General features: G+C 38.3%; 1 pseudogene; it reads left to right on the top strand.

The window, feature by feature from the left end:
• Positions 1-17,381: 17,381 nt before the first annotated feature.
• Positions 17,382-17,506, top strand: LOC112916076 (U4 spliceosomal RNA; annotated as a pseudogene).
• Positions 17,507-20,441: the final 2,935 nt, after the last annotated feature.

Raw genomic sequence — 20,441 nt, 5'->3', positions numbered from 1 at the left:
GACTTAGTGACTCTTGATTTCGGCTCAGGTCATGATCTCAGGATCCTGAGATAGAGCCCCAAGACAGATTCCATGCTGAACAAGAAGCCAATTTAAGATTCTTTCTCTCACTCTGCCCCTACCCTCCACATGCCCGTGCTCTCGCTCTCTTTTTCTTAAAAAAGAAAAAAAAGGTTTATAATAAAAATATTTTTCTGGTTCTCTTTCAATCAAGTTTAAAGACCCAGGATACTCCATTACTGTCAGCTGACATAACAAAAAACGAGGACATTTTTGTCAGGGCACACCTAAATTCAAACCCTACGTCTATTTTGGACCTCTGAGAATAATGTATCTTGTCCCCAAAGTAAGGATGAAAATATCTATTTCACTGAGTTGATATCAGAACTGAATGAGATAAAATATGCAAGTACATATCTGTATGCTATTGTAATAAACTTGCTAATTCCAAAGTGCTTACACACACACACACACACACACACACACAGAATTCTACTGTGGCTCGTGAAGCTATGTGCATTTTTGTATAACCATGTATCTGTGTCTATGTGTGTGATTAATAATATAATATCACTGTCATATAGGTATAGAAATGGACATTTCAGTAGTAGTGATTAGAATAAATTACTTTCTTTAAAAAAAAAAAAATGGAAGCGCAGATTACATTGCCTAGTAAATTATGAGGGCTCAACAAATGTGAGTTCCTATCTCTCTCCCATTCTGAATAATGGGAACTCTTACTTTATTTTGTACATAAAACCAGATACAAAGAGAGAAATGGCAGGCTATGTCTGCAGTACAAATTGCCTTGCAGGAAAAAAAAAATTAAAATGAGTTACCAGCATGAAAAATAATCTTCCCAACAGAGTTCAAAGAGACTCAGAAATGGCCTCTATTGGGAAAGCTTCCACTAACCAGGGGAACATGAAAGAGAGGCAACAGTAGTGCCCTCAGAGGGTAATGGCCAATTTGACCTATTATGTGTTTACTACATCAAGTTTATTTGTTGTCCTTATCACAAACCACTAGGGAGGCACTGGGGGTGAAGTAAGACCATCCACTTCACAGCCGTTTCTTCTAGGTTCTTTCTTTTGCAGACTGGCCCTGACACAATGTTTCAAGCACTGATATACAGCCTCTTTTGCCCTACAACCTTCCCCAGGATGGGAGGATATTGAAGGAAATATATATTTGGAATCGAGGGTGGTGAGGGAAAATATCAGACAAACCTAAGGTGCAATAAAAGAAGTTTGAAGTAAGAACATCAGAAAATTAATTTCCTGGCTCCAAGTGTTATTGGATTGTAGCTCAGCAATTCGCCTGGGACAGGTTAGGAGCTCATCATGGGAAATAGGTGAGCCGAGTGGATGGAAATAGCAAATGATGAGTAATAGAAAGATGTTTGAACCGGCAAAGATCTTAGTAACCCCTGGAAGCCTTGTTCGCAGGTTTCTACAATACAGAAGATTTTGTTGCCTGCTGACAAGTTGCCTCAAACAAATCAACTTCTCTAGAAAACTTATTTGCATTTTAATGGAGAGGCAGGCATCTGCCCTTATTACCAAGTACTTCCTCCAGCCTGCTCTGGGCTGCCTTGAAAGCTGCTTTTGTGGATTATGGCCTTCCTAGATCCTGCCTTTCTGGTAAATTCATTAGAATGATCTGGGCAATAGCAAATCTCAAACTGGATGAAGGCATAAAAAAAAATTGTTGCTTACTAATTTCTCTTCTCTCAAATCAGAAAGAAACAGCTACAGATCCAACATACATTATCATTGTCAATAATCAACTCCATATATCTGTATACAGTTTACATATCACTTCTGCACACATTATCTCTTTAGATCCACATAAAAGCCTTGAAACCGGGTGGGGCACATGTTATCACACAGATATAATAATTCACAGAGGAGGAAACCAGGTCTTGAAGGAAATGGATGCATTTTCCTTCCCTGTGGGAAAGCAGGGTTACAGTGGTTTCGAGGGTGATAATATTGCAACTTAGCAGGGACTTGGGCAACAAGCATAGATCCAGATATGGCCCCTACAAGAACTTTCCTCTGGATCAGGAATAGGTATATAGTCATGGATCATTTATGACCTTCAAAGGGGATATCTGAATATAAGTTGAAATGAGGACAGAGACATTAACTGTCTCTGTTGAAAAGTCTTTTCAACACTTTTCACAATATGTGAAATTCGAACTAATACATGTTATTATGAGCTGGAATAGAAGCAAAAGGTTATGTGGTGAAAGCCATTGTAACCAAAGACTTACAGGATAAACAACACATACAGATAAAGGAGGAAAGGAAGGGGGTTGGATGTCTCAATGAAGAAATAGCTTGAGCAGCAGCATGGAGGAGGCCATATGTTTTAGAGCTATAATCATCCATATTAGAGGCTGGAATGAGTGCTGTAGTATATATTTAAGCTAGAGAGCTCTGAAATCAGATTTTTGGAGTTCAAATCTCCATCACTTACTAAACAAGTTATATTACGGTTTCTCCTTCCATAAATGGAAATAGTATTAGTGCCAACTTCATAGAATTGCATAAGATAGTACATAAAATCTCCTTTATTAGAATAGTACCTCTACTTAGTTGACATTAAAACAACAACAACAACTGTTACCTTCTTTATAATTCATCGGGAGCCAGAGAGCAGTTGGACGTGGAGTAGAGACAGATTGAGCATATAAGTTGTCATTTAAATCATTTAGCCTTTTAAATGAAAAGGGGATGCTATTAATCATTATGCCAGGGCACTGAGAATAAAGGAAAAATATTTGGGACAAACTGCAAGCTATGGTGACCCCACATCCAGGAGACCCTGCTCTAAGATTTTCCTTGTTGAATTCAAACTTCCCAGATGTGTCATAGACAAAATTCCATAATCAAGTAGCATTATATAGAGCCAGATATTTTAAGTTTATGTCTGTAAGAGCATTCTCAAGTGTGGAGCTTTAGATCAAGAATGTCAACAATCGGCAAGATGTTGGAGGTCACTTAATATTCCTTCAGCATTCTCAGTTTTAGAGGGGACCTCACTGACAGCAGGCGCCAGTTGAGTGCCTGTGATTTCTTTGGACAATAGTGACACAAAAGGACCTATAGCTAGACAGGGCTGCTGGTGACAACTTTATGGATTTCTAATTATTATGAAAGTCCACGGCTTATTACACAGATGAGGGAACTGCTTTGCATGGCCTAAGAGCCTTGTTCAAGATTTCCTAACATTTGGGATCCCTGGGTGGCTCAGCGGTTTAGCACCTGCCTTCGGCCCGGGGTGTGGTCCTGGGGTCCCAGGATCGAGTCCCACGTCGGGCTCCCTGCATGGAGCCTGCTTCTCCCTCTCTCTCTCTCTCTCTCTCTCTCTCTCTGTCTCTGTCTCTCATGAATAAATAAATAAAATCTTAAAAAAAAAAAAAAAAGATTTCCTAACATTCAGTTCAGGAGTCCTTTCAACACATCAGCATTACCCAAAGTATGTACCATTTAACACGGGGCCTGCAAGATGCTAGAGCAGCAAGGGTAACTAAGCTTAGTTAGTGCTGCTTACTATGGTAGAGCACACTCTTAGAAACTCACAATATACGTTAAATACTCTGAGAAGTCCTTGAGTAAAAAAATCCATCCAATTTTGTTTAAAACAGTATTTCCCAAATGTGTTTTACCACAAAACCCTTTTATCACGCAATATTAATTAACATTCTGCAGAATTAGCATTCTGATGCTACAAGCTTTGCAAAAGACAATACTGCACAATTCAGTAACTTGGGAAGAACTTCCAAACCAGTGAGAACAAGAAATAAATGGGTCATTAGAACATTTTCTCATTTCATATGGATTTACATGCAGTCATAAAATCAACACGTCTCTCATCAAATGCATTCTTTTAGTTGTTTTAAGTAACATACTCAGTCAAGCTTAAGACAATTGGATATGCCCAATTGATCATTTCTTCATTAATGAAAAATTTGCTTTAGCTTTGTCAAAAACGGCAACATTAATATGATAAAATGATTTTCCCTTAATTACATATTTTATAATCTCAAAAAAGGGTTTGGAAAAATACCTCAATGTCTATTCTAACATATAGAGAGGGGAGGGGGGATTTTAAATTTTAAAAGCAAAGGGAAAATGCATAATAACAGAGAGATTAATTTTTAAAATGATATACTTTCAATATGTCCCCAAAATATAGCCAATTAAAGAAATAGTAAATGGGATTTATAGTTAAATATGGCAGCAAAGGATACCTATCTTCAGTACATAAGTGGCTTACACAAATTTTTAAAAACATACAAACAACAGCAAAACCCATTAAGAGAACCAAAAAAAAAAAAAAAAAAAAAAAAAAGAACCAAGAATCTGAACACAGGAAGTAGAAAGGGAATGAGTAAAGAAGATGCTTGACTTCCCACATCCAACTAGCTGGAGGCTACACTTTCTCCACAAGCATTGACTTGACTAAATGACTTTTCATAGTTCGTTTCCACCTTCCATACCCCTGCTGCATAATAGACCTGCAGGATCTGCAACTGAGACCTACAGCACCCACAGGAGTCATTATAAACTGTTTTATAGTAATTTTTGTTCTGAGAGAACTTCCTCTTACACTTAAAAGCTATTGTTCAACTTGAAACATTTAGTATAGGACACACACAAAAGAAGAGGACTTCCCTAGACATGGTGACTTTGAGGTACACTCGTTTTCAAACACACAGCCTTCTAGATTCCCAGGACATCCCTGTAGGAGCTGATTCTAGAGAGAAGCTGACTAAAACTTTTCATCTCTAACATCTTTACTCCCCATTGGCAGAATTTGACTAGCTTGGTTTTACATTTCTGCTTACTTATCATGTTAAATTTTCACTGTTTGTCTTCTAAAAAGCCCTAAGTCCCCTCCATGTGAGGCATATATATCAGTCAGTTGCCTCTGTTTCCCAGAAAGGGGGATTTAATTACTTTTCCTGGCTACCTCAGTTATCATAATAAGCCATATGCTACAGAATAAGCCATCTCCAGATTTAGTGGCTTACAACATTTATCTTTTGTGGCTCTGTGGGTTGATTGGGTCTCAGCCGGGTGGTTCCTACTAGGGTGTCTCATGTAACTGCAGGAGATAGAGGCTGAGAGTAGTGTCATGTGCTATGTCTCTCAGCCTCTGGATAGTGATGCTAATAGCTAGGAATGCCTGGGAACTCCCCTGGGACCTACTGCTTGTCATGAGCCTCACGGAAATTTCCCTGACTAGGGCCAACATTGCAGCTGGACCAGTCTGTGTGGTTCTTATTATGATTGCAAGACACACCTCAGCAAAAACCATTGGGGAATTTTGAAAAGATTAGGTCTATTACTCACAAGTCCTGAAGGGTACACAGCACATCGAGGCCACACAGTAAGGCTGAAGTAGAGACAGAAAGAGCACAGACCTGAATGCTGCCTTTATTGGGGTTGTGGGTGGGGTGACTAGAGTTTTAAAGGTTCACTCTTTATCGGTGAATTTAAAACATAGAACAGGAATTAAAGTATAAGAGGGGAAATAGGGTCTCCCAAGTCTAAGTCACTAGGGCTTTCTAAAGAGGGGAACTTCATGGGTGGGGCAGTCTGGCTCTTGGTTGAGTTGTGTAGCTGGTAATGTGTTTATTGGAGATGCACGTCTTTGAAATGGATGCCTCAGCAAGCCAAAGCTTAATGTCAGGTGCTTACATTATAATTAAAAAAAAAAAAAAAAGCTAATTATCAGGCACTTAGATTACCTGTGTACACTTGATTGGGCTGGAGAGGGCTCACTCACAGGTTGGGTCCCTCAGTGTCTTCTGTGAGGCCTCTCTCCCAATTGAGTGATGAGGTTTTCCTGTGTAAGGTGTCAGCTACCCAAGAGAAAGTGCCCCAAGAGCTAATGTTCTGAGACATCCAGGCAGAAGCTGCAAAAGTTCTTATAATCTAGCTTCAAAAGGATGAATACATCATTTCTGCTGAGTTCTATTTGCTCAACAAGTCACGAAGACCAATCCAGATTTAAGGGGAGGGGAATCAGACTCCACCCTTTGATATACTTGAATAGGTAGCAGGAGAAATTGCTTGAGGTCATTTTCAGAGATTATATTCCTCACTGTCATTCACCATCTTGTTTTTCTCCTTTTCTATTTTGCTTTTACTTGTGAGATCCGGGTACTTTTGTTTCAATCTAGCTCTTCATCACTCCACTCCTCTCCCCAGTGTTTCACGGGAATAACATATTAAAATAGAAGAATGTTGTTCCTAAGTGACATGATCTGATTTCTCCAGGGAGCTTCAGATTCTCTCTTGCTGTACTCATCAAGCTGATGATGTGAACGAAGTTGCTAGATATCAAAGTAGATAGAGCTCAGTGCCACAGCCACCCCACACTGTATAAAGTGGGACACACATTCCATTATTAAGATCTGCTGACTATCTAATTGACCAAACAAAGGAGTGCAGGCTGTGTCCCAAGATAGAATATGTCCTCAGTTTGGCATTGGATTGCCTGAAAAGCAGAGGTCAAAGGAACCCGAAGAGAGAAATTAGCATATAGCATTTTGAATTAGGAATGGAAACTACAGGAAGAGAAGGGTTTTAGGAAGAGACCCAGAGAATTTATGTCACTCTGCAAACCTGCAAATGTTCCCACTTTAAATACTGAATTAGTGTTTCAGATGGCACTTTCCAAAAGAGATAGTATTCTGTATCTAACCTATGAAATGTAGAGTGTCATAATTAATGTCTCAATGGGAAAATTCTCCTGACTGAGCTCTAAATTTGCTAGGCAATTGGCTAGGACTGACAATTGCTGTAGTGAGGTTAACTCCAAGGGAACTTTCTTCTTTGTCCGATCTCTACACCAGGATCCAATAAACTATAGCCTATGAGCCAAAATCCCATCCACCACCTGTTTTTGTAAATAAAGGTTTATTGGAATACAGGCACACTCGTTTGTTTATGGCTTTTTTCATGGTACAATCTGAATTGAGTAAAGCTGAAGCTGTTTACTATTGGGCCCCTCACAGAAAGGTTTATCGACCCTTGCACTACTGCCATCCTTAGAAAACATTATTATTATTTTTTTTTTGCCATAGTTTAACTAGTAATTCTTTTTTTTTTTAATTTTTTTAAATTAAAAAAAATTTTTTTTAACTAGTAATTCTAATGTGACCCTGGATTGTAATTTATTGAGCTTTGAGATACCATATATTTTACTTGAAAATTATATTGAATAAGGAAATTATTATTTTACCATACGTTGTGACAATGGTAATATTTGCTTCTGTGATTTGATTATTCATTTTGAATAGTGTGTCTGCTGTGGTTTGAAGCGGATTCTTACCCTGTTTTTGTTTTTAGTTTTGTTTTTTCTGTGTGCTCTAAACAAGACCTCCCCACCCCATAATGAAGGTGTATCTCAAGGAGAATGAAGTTTAGTGGAAGTAAGTTCATCTTGTTTCTCATCTAGGCAAAGTGTAGCATTGCGGTCATGGGGGATTTTCCTAGATTCACCAGAATGAGGGGTCCCCTTAGGGATTTGGAGCCCAAGCACCCACCAGTCTGAGTAACTACTATAACTTCCATTCACTGTACACTCATCACATGCAGCTCTTGCAGCTACTCACTTTTCGTATGTTATCTCATTTAATTCCTAAAATATATTATTTTTGAGCAGGTCATCAAGAAGATGTGACTGCTGATTGGTCTCCAAGCTGGACGGGAGCAACTGGAGGCTCCTATCCCTAGTCCTTGGAATATAAGTTCTTTCCACAGGGGGAGCCATTTTCAAGGACTCAAAATTGAGAGAGCAATGTGTTGTTGAGACCATCCTGCCAGTATACATGTCTGAACTAGCTCAGACTCCTATGTAACTGCTCAGATTTTCTGCAGACAGATGCAGAGATCCCCTTGTCTTGCAGCCACACAAGATAAACCTTGTAGGTAAATGTTTCTCACTTATTAAACCTGCCACCTACCAATCTGGAATAGCCTGCCTCTTTTCACTGCCTCCCTTTGCCTTCCCCCACCTAGTGGGGCCAGTTGAAGAACCAACTGTTAGGAGGTTGAATTCATTACAGACATGTTACAAAAGAAACAGAGATGACAAAACGTTAAATAATTTGCCTAAAGTTACATAGCCAGTAAATGGCAAAGCCAGATTTTGACCCTAGTGCTACCTGACTTCAAAATCTGTGCTTTTAATAACTATGTTACAGTTAATGAGGCTCTTATCGCTATGCATATATGCCCCACTAATCTGACAGCCATGACAGATTGAGACCCAAGAAGGACCTAGAAATTGTAATTCTGGGTCTACATGGACAACAATGACACCTTGAAATTGAAAAAATTATACATTGGAATTACACTTAAACACTATCTGCAGATAAGTCACATTGAAGGGAATGTTTTCAAGATTATATCTAAAATACATTTATTATAGTTAACATGTAAAAATAAAAACAGACATAAAGAAGTGTGTGAATGGTTGTTACAGGATCCCTGGCAGGTTGCATGTGAATCAATAGTTCTTTCCTTTTTATTGCCAGATATCTTCCATTGTTAGGATGTACCAGAATTTTTATACATATTGTATCCATTTACCTATTGATGAATATTTGGGTTGTATCCAGTTCCTACTGATAATAAAGCTGCTGTGAACATTTGTTTACAGGATACTGCATGGACATAAGTTTTCAATTCACTTGGATAAATACCTAAAAGTGAGATTACTGGATCATAACAAAGTACATGATGAATGTGTGATAAATTGTTTTCTCAAGTAGCTGGACCATTTTGCATTTTGCTCTTCCTTCTCACCAACATCTGGCATCATCAGTGCTTTCCTTCCAGCCATTCTAATAAGTATGTATTGGTGGTGGCATCTCATTGTGCTTTTGATTTCCATTCTCTAATAACTAACATGTCTAGTAGTTTTTTAGTTTTTGTTTTTGTTTTTTTTTTTTGCTGTTCAGGATCTTTGGAAAAAGTATATCTTTGCCCATTTTTTACTGAGTTGACTGTCTTCTTCTTGTTGAATTTGAAGAGTTCTTTGTATATTCCAGATCTATATCCTTTATCAGCTGTGTGATTTGAAAATATTTTCTCCCAGTCTATGACTTGTCTTTTCATTCACCTAACAGTGTCTTTCATAGAGCAAAAGTTTTAAATTTTTATGGTCTAATTTATCCCCCCCCTTTTTTTAATTCATGACTTGCACATTTGGTGTCTCATCTAAAAACTCATTAACAAACCAAAGGTTACAGATTTTCCTCCAAAATTTTCAACATCTGTGTGTATATATAATTCTATATACATCTGTTGAGTCATTTGTTTCTTTAAAAAAGATGTTTATTCTTCTTTTGTTTTTTGGGGTGTTGCAATTTGTAGTTGGAAAGAGAACATTTTATGTAGTACAGTAGTAAGTAAGATAAATAATTTGATGCCTGGAAAAAGGTAAACTGTTTGTCAGGCTTTAGCATAGGAATACTGAGTCAACCAAGCCAAAATGTGAGCTGGATTTAGATTTTGGTCTTGCTCTAGTTATATCCAGGATCAGCTTCAAACCTCTCCAGTAATACTTTGTGCTTAGGATAGGAGGCTGGTTTATCAGAGGATTTTTCTCCATGATTGCTTCACCTTTAGCTTTATGTTTTTTCTTTAGCCTATACCTCAAGACACCCTTTCTGGGGCTCTTGACTTTTTCTAATACTAGCCCAGTATGTGTTTTGGGGGGGCGGGGGGGGATATGAATTATAAGTATGGTTCACTGTGGTTCAGCCTTGTTCTTAGGCAGGTGTTCTGATCCCAGGTCTTAGGGGTCTTTTCTGTATACTTATCTATCACTTGGGGAGCAAGGAGTAGTGAATCTACCCCTCATCCAGAGGTGGGGGGTCTTTAACGGTTTAGCCTCAGGATAGACTCTTGCCTCTTCCAAAGGAATTTTGTTTTCATTTTGTTTTCTTTTCTCCCTTCCCTTACTTGCAATGGGTCTTGACCTGTGTCTTTACCACAACAGGCTTTGATCCCCTTTCCTCAAGACTTTAAAGTTTTTGTTCCATAGAGGAAAGAGAAGAGAATAATCTAGCCAGGGCTCTGTGCCTTTCCCTTAACAGCTGCTGTTCCCCTCTTCGAAGGCTGTATCACAAAGGTTGCTTTATCTACACTCTCATCCTGACCTTAGACTTTCTTGTGAGGACCTGATGAAGATCTGTGGAGAAGAGTCTGCAAGTGGATGCAGATTCTCTGTTTTAGTGGCTCCTGGGGGCACTATATTTTATGGCGGTCCATACTCACTCAGCCTTTAGCAATTTGTTAAAATTTTTAACTGAATTATTTCTGGCTTACACGGCAGATGGCATCTGTGGTGAGTACTTATATTACATTTCTCCTTGGAGAAATTTATCTTCCCTGAGATTTCAAATTACTAGTTAGTTGTCTCTGAAACCTTATCTTTTTGGTAGATTGTGAAAAGTTGTGATTTTACAAATTCAGATTTTTTTTTTCATTGTAACAGTGAGATCTGTGCTTTCTCACTTTCTTCATTCTAGGTAGAGCCTGGAAATTTTTTATTTTATTTTGAAAAATAGAAAAAAAAAACCACCAAAGATTTTTGAGCTGGGGTATGAAAAGTTCAGATCCATATTTTTTTTTCTGGCGGGGGTAGGGGGGCACAGAATACTCTGGCTGCATGATACAGAATGAGCTGGAGAAAATGGAAGTCCAGAGGAAAGTTAGGAGGCTGTTGGAGTAATCTGGGCAAAAGATGAGCAAACCCCAAACACAGCATGGCATGGAGACTAAAGATAAAGATATATTTGAGAAGTTTAGGATTTAACAGGATTTCCTGACAGATTGTGGACGTGGGTGCATGGATGCATATTCATGCACTTCAATATGCTGGATTATGGTGTGAAAAAGAGGGAAGATTTTTTTTAAAATGCCCATGTTTCTAACCTAGGCAACCAAAAGAATGATGATAAAGGAGTCAAGATAATAATTGTAATCAAAATATAGGTACAGAGGGCATGTGTAGGTGAGTGTTGACCTTGGAGAATAAGTGGTCAGTTCCCTGCAAGGACTTGAACAAGCATGATAGAGGACCTCAACTCATTGGTAAGTGATTAACTGATGAGTAAATGAATGAATAAGTGAATGAATCAATATATCAGAGCTTTAATTGGGAGCTATATCTATGTACTAAGACTGATTTGTTCCTTTTTATTCCAGCAAGGGCAAAAGGTTTTATGACATTTAAAGCAATACAGTGGGGATAATTTGTGTAACTTGAAATGCCCCAGAAAACATGAACTGAGCTACTCTAGCCCTTCCCTGGCTCGGATGCTTCAGGAGCTTTCTTATCTATCCCCCATCACTGGGATCCCAAATACTGTGTGCTAACTGCATGAGTCAATTAGCATGAAATTCAATTTGTTACAATCTGTCTGAGACCACTTAATAAGCCTGATACATAAGCCTCAGGTTTGGGGACAATTAAGAGAAATTCATAGTGTGAAGGCATTTAAGTAGCTCTTAGGAATGAAGAGAAATATTTAATGCCCAATTCCCTATTCCATCTTTCAGAAACAGGAAGAGATCATTACACTGCAAACAAGTTAATGTAATAGTGATTGTTACAGGAAAAATAATTAAAACACATTGTCTGTATCTTGATACGGCTTTTCCTCTTCCTTCCTCCCTCAAGCAAGCACTGATACAGACCCATGCTCATTCAGCTTGGAGCATCTCATCATGCACTTGGCGTTTTGGATGAAAGATGAGAATTCCCCTCTTAGAGGAGCTGCAGGCTAGTGGGAAAATGCCCACAACAAACATTTCCTCATATAAAATGATGTGGGCTGATCTCAGGGTGGGAGAGGGGGCAGGAAGGGAGGGTAGGAGTGTTACTACCTTGGACTAGAATCATAGAACTTACCCATTCAAATGAACATTGTTCTTCAAATAATCACTATGAAAAAAGAATACATGTCTCAATTATGTTCTAGCCATTTGAAATATTCTAGACTTTCCTCTCAGAGTTATCCTCAGAGAGTATATGTAAATTATAAAAAAATGGATTGTCTTTCATTTTTATCAAATTATACTGGCTAGCTTGGTTCTTTCCAAAATGCATTGCCTTGCATAGCTGCCTGTATAGATGCCCCATGAAACATCCTTCCATGGTCAGATCAATTTAAGAAAAATCTACCTATGTTCACTCCTTATTTGATGAGCATTAGCAGATCCAAATCTCTAAGAAGCCCTTTAATAAACTATTTAACTCTGTAGACCAGTGCTTCTCCAATTTAATTGCATCAAATCTGAAATACCATCTATTATAAGATGCACCATTAATTTACGTAGAAGTTGTGTAGAACACAATTTATGTAGAAGTTGTGTGGAAAACAATTTGCCAATTGAGCTGACTGGATACTTCCTTAACAGAAGTTTATCTTATACTTACTGAGTATTACTGAAATAATTCTTTCGGAATTACTATTGAAAAATACTTTTTTATATATTATTCTTGGATGTATATCTATATATAAAACAAGCCATTCAAGAAATTTCTAAAACTTCTAAAACAGATCCCAACTCTTCTGAGTTACTTTTTATCTCAGAATAATTGATTCCCATATTTTCCACACAATATCATTATCTGTGCTACCAAGAATATGTTACTGTTTTAAGCATGCTTCATTATTTTCTTCATGATTTTTATCCAAGCCACAGACACCTATTCTACAAGTGTTGATATATTCATATAGGAAAAACAAGCACATCAAAACTGCCACCTAGATGACAGTGGTAGTAAGGTGCTTTCTAATCTTAGAGATGTTAAAATTTGGAAGAAAAAAAAAAGTGTGTTATGGAATCAGTGAAAAACATCATATGCCCACGAGGTTCTCTGTGGAGCCCATGGAGCTAGGGTTTTTGTGAGCATTTGAGAAAGCTGATCTAGCCTGTTCAATCAAACTTGGATTAAAGCTAATGATAGCCAATCTATAGAATAAGTATAGAACCACCTTACATCATAGCAGCATTGAAATCAGAAGGAAATCCCTGGAAAACACTATACACAACAGCATAGGACCTGGAGTCAGCTGGCTTCAGTTTTACATGCGTGTTTGACCACTTCTTTGCTTGGATCGTGGGCAAGCTGCTTACTCTCCCTAAGGGTAGTTGCCTTGTCTTTGCAGTGTGGATAGCCATAGTGTGTCTTTCCATGTAAACTTATTCTGAGGCTTAGATTAAAAAAAAAAAAAAATTGTAGGGGCACCTGAGTGGCTCAGTTGGTTGAGCCTCCAACTCTTGATTTCAGCTCAGGTCATGATCTCAGGGTCTTGAGATCAAGCTCTTTGTCAGGCTCCATGCTAAGCCCGGAACTTGCTTGGGATTCTCATTCTCTCTCTCTCTCTCTCTCTCTCTCTCCACCCCTCTACCTTGTGCTCACTCTCTTAAAAAAAAAAATTGTAAAGCCCTGACCACTGTCAGCAGTCAACACATTTTAGCTATTATTACTTTTCCAGGCATTCATGACAAATAACCACCTTCCTCGATTTAGCTCTGAAAGAATTTTGGCTATTTCTGAGAATTAAAATGACTCTTACAGGATGAATGATTTCTGACGTGAAGAGGCTCCCAGCGATGTGCTGCGGGAGCTGATGATGATTACTGAGTGAGGTATTTTAAAAAGTACTTTTGGCAATGGCAGCATTATCAAAGTAAGTGCACGACCTCCCACGTGCCTATTATGAAAGCAGCTAGACTCATTTGCAAAAAGCACTTCTGGTGTGATTACTACTGTAGCCCTCTACACGGATAAAAATTGGATCGAAACTCATTTTCTGTATTCCATCCCTCTTATCTTCCAGGTCCAATCCATTGGAAGGTCTATGGTAAAACGTTGGCAGTGGGGAAAGTGTTGGCTTTTCTTAAAGCATGAATCTCACTTACTAAGTATTCAACTTGGGCAAGTCGATTGATCTTTCTGAACTCAGATTTCATCTCTAAAATCAGGATGAAAAAGTGCCTACCTCACAGAGTCTTTTGGCCATTCCATTATATACCAACACATTTCAATGCATTCCCAGGCACGTAGTAAGTGCTAAGCGTTGATGTTACCATTCTTATGATTAGCATTAGAATTAGCACCACTACATTAATTTCTTACTGTAACAAGTTATCATAAACTTGGTAGCCTGAAACAACATGAATGTACCATCTTACAGTTCTGAAAGTCAGAAAACCAAATGGGTTTCACCAGGTTAAGATAAAGATGTGAGCAGGACTGGGTTTCTTCTGAAAGCTCTGGGAGAGACTGTTTCCTTGCCTTTTCTGGCTTCTAGAAGCCCCCTCCAATCCTCAAACCTAGCAGTACATCACTGCATCGCTCTGACATTGCTTCTCCTGCTTTCCTCTTTCCCCGTTAAGGACCCCTGTGATTACACTGGGCCCAGTCAGATAATCTCCCCATCCCAAGGTCAGATGATTAGCAAACTAGATGCCACCTTGCCATGTGACATAGCATATTCACAGATTCCAGAAAGGAAGACATGGGTATCCTTGTGGGGCCATTATTCTGCTTACCGCAATTATCTTCCATCAATTATGTACGGCTGCATAACACAGCACCCCAAAAGGCAGTGGCCCAAAGTAACATTTTTCTCATGGTCTCTCTGGGTCAGCGATTTGGGCATGGCTTAGGGTCTCCTCTAGGTTATAGCCAAGGTGTCTACTGAGGCTGTAGTCATCACAGGGCTTGCCTGGGGGTGATTGAATCCAAGCTCACTCATATGGTGGTTGGCGGAATCCAGTTCCTCATGAGCCATCAGCCAGAAGGTTCCTTCAGTACCTAGACACATGGACCACTCCACAGAGGGCTGCTTGCAATAGAGCAATCATCAGAGTGAGCCATCAAAATGGGAGAGAGGAGAGTGTGCTAACAGGACAGAAGTCGCAGTCTTTTGGGATCAAATCTCAGAAGTGACATTCCTTCACCTTTGCCATATTTTATTCATTAGAAGCAAATCACTGGGTCCAGCCCATGTTCAAAGGGAGGGTTTTTTCACATGAGCATGAATACTGGTGGCAAAACACATTGGCAGCCACCTTGGAAGCCTGCCTGCCACCGTCACCGTCATCGTTCCTGTCAAATCCATCTTCATCATCTGGTCACATTTGAGCCCAGCTCCATTTCCAACTAATTATATCAGAATTTCCGGAGGTGGAGCCCGGGCCCTGTATTTTTAAAGGCCTCCCTCTGTGATCTTACTATGTAGCCAGTATTGAGAGCCACAGCTCTGCACTCCGCCACTACAATGGTAATTCATGTACACTGCACTGTGACTGTCACTCTCTATTGGAAATCCTGTCACACAGGATTTTCTGATCCTGGACAGCAGAGGGGAGAAGCTCTGTACTTGCTTGTAAGTCCCTCTCTGACTCACATCCACCTCCTCGGATTTGTCTGTACCCATATCCGCACCTCACTCACTACTCACGCTCCTTCAACACTTCTCGGCTTACATCCCTCCCCAAGCATTGGGCTGTTTCCCCCTCTGTACCTTGGCAGATGCTGTTCTCTCTGCCCACAGTCCCAAGTGACTCCCAAGACACACCTACTCTTTTTTAAAAAATGTAATAATTATTGACCATATTCAAGGGAATGCTTATGCAATGTTTATGAAGATGTTTATTAAAGCATAAAGTACAAAGAACCACGATAAAACATCCATGACCCACCAATGAGCTCAGGCAGAAAATAGTGCCTTGAACTGAAGTTTCCTTGTGCTAATTCCATGGCCCATCCTTTTCACTCCTTCACAAAGGTCATCAAAACCCTAAATGCTGTGTTGATAATTCCTGTGCTCTTATTCAGAGCATACGTATTCTTATATGCATATGCTAATATCCCTAAATAACAAAGTGGCTTAATTGTGCATGTTGCATGGAATCAACGTGCATGGAACACCTAGTGTTCTCCTGAATTTCACCCATTTTGTTCCTGATAGCTAAAATACATCCTTTTCCATCATTGTACAGCCACCAGTTTTTAAAAAATACATCTCAATTTATTTATTTACTATATACTGGGATATAGTAAATAATGGATGGATCTGGGATACTTCCAGAATTTCTGCTATGGATGACATTCCTGCTAGAAATTATTGTCTGTGTCCAAAGAGGCTCATGTGAAAATGTTTCTCTGGGGAATAAACCTAAGAACGAATCTGATGGTCCTCTCGATATGTGATGCTCAAATTTATTAGATACCATCAGAGTTTTCCAACATGTTTACACCAATACACATTTCCTCTGGAAGTGAGTGAATGTTCCTACTGTTCTATATGCTTATCATCACTTCATATCGCCAGGCTTTTTAATTTTTGCCAGTCAAGTGGATCTGATTAGTGACATAATCACTAATGAGTGGAACATCTTCTTACATGTTTTTTTGCCACTCCAATTTCTTCTGTAAAGTGCTAGACGTGTCTTTTTTCTGTTTTCCTAATGGCAATCCTATTAGTTTAGAGGAGTTATTTATGTATTTTAAGTCCTAATTATTATATTTTGTGGTTTGCCTTTCATCCTGTCTATGGTGCATTTTGCTAAACAGATGTTCTTTCTAAATATCATTCATTTGATTGGTCTTTCAAACTATGACCTGCTTTTTATGTCTTCTTTAAGAAATACTTCCCTATGTAAGGTCAGAAAGTTATTCTCCTGCATTGTCTTCTAAAAGCTATAAAATTTTGGTTTTCCTTTTTCAAATTTGTAATCTCATGGGATATAATCTTACGTATGGTGCGAAGTAAATAATAAATTCCATCATTTTCCTATGGTTAGTTCGTTATCAGAACATTATCGATTTAGCAACTGCGTTGTCCATCATTTCTATGTGGAGGCACAAGGTTGGTTGTTTTATAAATAAGGTTGACAATTACACATGCTTCACTTTCTGGGTTCCTGATTCTGTTTCATTTGTCAAATTGTCTATCACTGTACTACATTATTTATTAGAACTATTATACTTTTACAATGATCTTTGACAAGGCAAATTATTCTTTTTCTTAATTTTTTCATTTTTTTATTTTTAAAATATATATTTTTAATTTATTTATTCAGAATGAGAGAGAGAGGCAGAGACACAGGCAGAGGGAGAAGCAAGACTCCACGCAGGGAGCCTGACGTGGGACTCGATCCTGGGTCTCCAGGATCACACCCGGGGCTGCAGGCAGCGCTAAACTGCTGCGCCACAGGGGCTCCCCCCCTCCTTTTGAAAGAATATTCTAACTATTCTTTGCCCTCTGGGCTTCCAAAATTTTAGAGTCAACTAACATATTTGGGGTTTTAATTGTGTTTTGTTCTAGCTTTGCACAGTGACAGTATAGTAGCCAATGAGGTTTATCCAAGGCGCAATTATTGCTAATTAAAAACTTTTCCTAATTGTGTTTTGTTCTGAATATTAACTTGTTTCAGAATGTCAAAGGATAGGTGATACTGAGAGAAATTACTAGACACACAGGCATGCATGCATGAACACACATAAACACTCATATGGTGCAAAACCTACATTTATTCCCTCTGACAAACTAATCAGGCTGTTGACTCTTAGGGGCAGGGGCAGGGGTTCAGACCCACACTATTTAATGGGATCAGCCTGTCTCTGCTTGGGCTGCAGCTGACACCTAGCAGGAGTGCATAGTGACCTCTTGTAGCAAGATTTGTCTCTTCTGTCCTCCAAGGAGATTGGAGTCATTTCTTAGGCTGTGTGCTGTGCTGCAAAGAAATGGCAGTTCAGCATCTCCCAGAGAGATGCAGGGAGATGGGTATTCCATGTTTAGCAATCCCCAGCAGACTGTGCTTTAATGCCACAACTCTAACTACAGGGACTAGGCTACAGCTGCCAGAAGTAGGAGTGCCAATCCTTCTATTTCCTCTCAAATACAAATAACTTGTTCGTAGCACTTTATTTTCAGGTATAAACATGTTTTGCTTTTTTAAAAAATTCTCTTCAGGGGCACCTGGCTGGCTCAGTCAGTGAAGCAGCTGCCTTCAGCTCAGGTCATTATCCCAGCGTCCTGGGATCAAGCCCCATGTCCTCCGACTCCCAGCTCAGCCTGGGGTCCACCTGTCCCTCTCCCTCTGCTCCTCCCCCTCACTTGTGCTCTCTCTTTCTTTCTCTCAAATACATAAAATCTTCAAAAAAAATTTTCCTCAAGAACAAGTGTCACATAAAAAAATATCCCATTTCTTAAGGACTTTATGTTTATAATTGACAAAGTAGGACAAAAATACTGCCAAAATTTCACTTTTTTGGGTAAAACAATAAGATATTTTTACAAATACTTATAAAAAGTTCCACATAGGGACACCTGGGTGGCTCAGCGGTAAACCATCTGCCTTTGGCTCAGGGCATGATCCCGGAGCCCCCGGATCAAGTCCCATATTGGTCTCCCTGCATGGAGCCTGCTTCTCCCTCTGCCTGTGTCTCTGCCTCTCTCTGTGTCTCTCATAAATAAATAAATAAATAAATAAATAAATAAATAAAATATTTTTAAAGAAATCCCACATATTAGTAATTAGAATTGTTCCCAGGACACCTGGATGACTCAGTTGACTGTCAGACTCTTGGTCTTGGCTCAGGTCTTGAACTCAAGGTGGTGAGTTCCGGCTGCATGTTGGACTCTGCGTGGTACATGGAGCCTACTTGAAGAGAGGGAAAAAGAATTGTTTTCAGTTGGTTGAAGGATTTGGAAAGAGTCCTCAACTTTATGACATTAAGTCTTCTAATCCACAGATAGAATATGTTGCTTTATTTATTCAGTTTTTCTTTAATTCAGTTAACCAAGTTTCATAGTTTTCTCCTTAAAGTTGATTGATATCTTTTGTTAAATTTATTCCTATTTGTATTTTCTTGATATTATTATAAACATTATTTTAAAAATTTGACTTTCTATCTAGTTTTTTTTTATATGGAATTGTGGCTGATTTTGTTTTCTATCTAGCAAGCTTGCTAAATTCTCTTATAATTGTAATAATTTGTCTATATGTGCTTTTGCATTTTATACAGAGACAATAATGGAAGGTTTATTTCTTCATTTTCAATCTTCATAAGTTATAAATTATTCTGGTCTTCCTACATTGGTCAGGATTTCCAGGAAAATGTTGAATAGTAGGAGTGATTATAGCTATACTTTTCTTATCCCTGATTTTAAAAGAAAGTTTCTATTCACCATTATATATGATATTTTATTTGTTCTTTTGTATATCCTATATCAGCTTTTTTTTTTAGTTTTTAATAAATAAGTATTGAATTATATCTAATACTTTTCCCATAGCTAATGAACTGCTTTTATGATTTATTCTTTTTTCTCCTGTAAGCTTTATGTTGATTTTCTAATGTTAGTTCAACTTTTATTCCTTGAAGCTAACCCATTTTGATCCTGATGTATTTTCTTTTTATTGTATTTTTAGATATAGTTACTAATGTTTTATTTATAATTTTCCATTTATTCTTAAGAGTTAATCTGGCCTATAATTTCCTTTTTTTATTGTGCCTTTGTAAGGTTTTGGTATCAAAGGTATGATAATATTAATAAATGCACTGAATAGTATTTCTTTTTCCTTCTGTGCTCAGGAATAGTTTGTATAAGATTAAAATATTTTTATGAACTTTCAGTAGATTTTTGTGGGCAAATCTTAGTTATTTGTTCAGTTACTTTAGTGGCTATATCACTGTTTGTGAATCAGTTTTTGTTTTGTTTTATTTTTATTTTTTTAGAGAAAGTGTGTGTGCTCGATATCATGACTCTGAGATCACAACCTTAGCTGAAATCAAGAGTCAGATGCTTAACTGACTGAGCCACCAGAGGCTCTATCAATCAGTTTTAGTAATAATATTTTTCCAGTAATTTTTTCATTTCAGGAAGTATTTCAAATTTATTTTTATGAAGTTGTTCACAATATCTTCTTATTATTTATTGAATATCTATGATATTTCAAGTTATTTCTTTTTTTGTCATTCATATTGTGTATTTGTTCTTTCTCTCTTTGATTTTGACTGATCTTGACAGAAGTTTTGTTTGTTTGTTTTATTAGTTGTGTCAGTTTCCTATTGTTGCTATAACAAATTAGCACAAATTTGGTAACTTAAAAGAATACAGGTTTAGGAACACCTGGGTGGCTCAGTGATTGAGCATCTGCCTTTGGCTCAGGTCATGATCCCAGGGTTGTGGGATCAAGTCCCACATTGGGCTCCCCATAGGGAGCTTGCTTCTCCCTCTGCCTATGTCTCTGCCTTTCTTTCTCTGTATCTCTAATGAACAAATAAATAAAATCTTAAAGAAAAAAGAACACAGGCTTATTCTCTTATAGTTCTGGAAATCAATAGTATGAAATGGATTTCACAGTGCTAAAATCAAAATG

Source organism: Vulpes vulpes, chromosome 13 (assembly GCF_048418805.1).
Source record: "Vulpes vulpes isolate BD-2025 chromosome 13, VulVul3, whole genome shotgun sequence".
Taxonomy (NCBI): Eukaryota; Metazoa; Chordata; class Mammalia; order Carnivora; family Canidae; genus Vulpes; species Vulpes vulpes.
The sequence above is the reverse complement of the archived record's forward strand: the minus strand, read 5'-3'. Positions and strand labels throughout refer to the sequence as shown.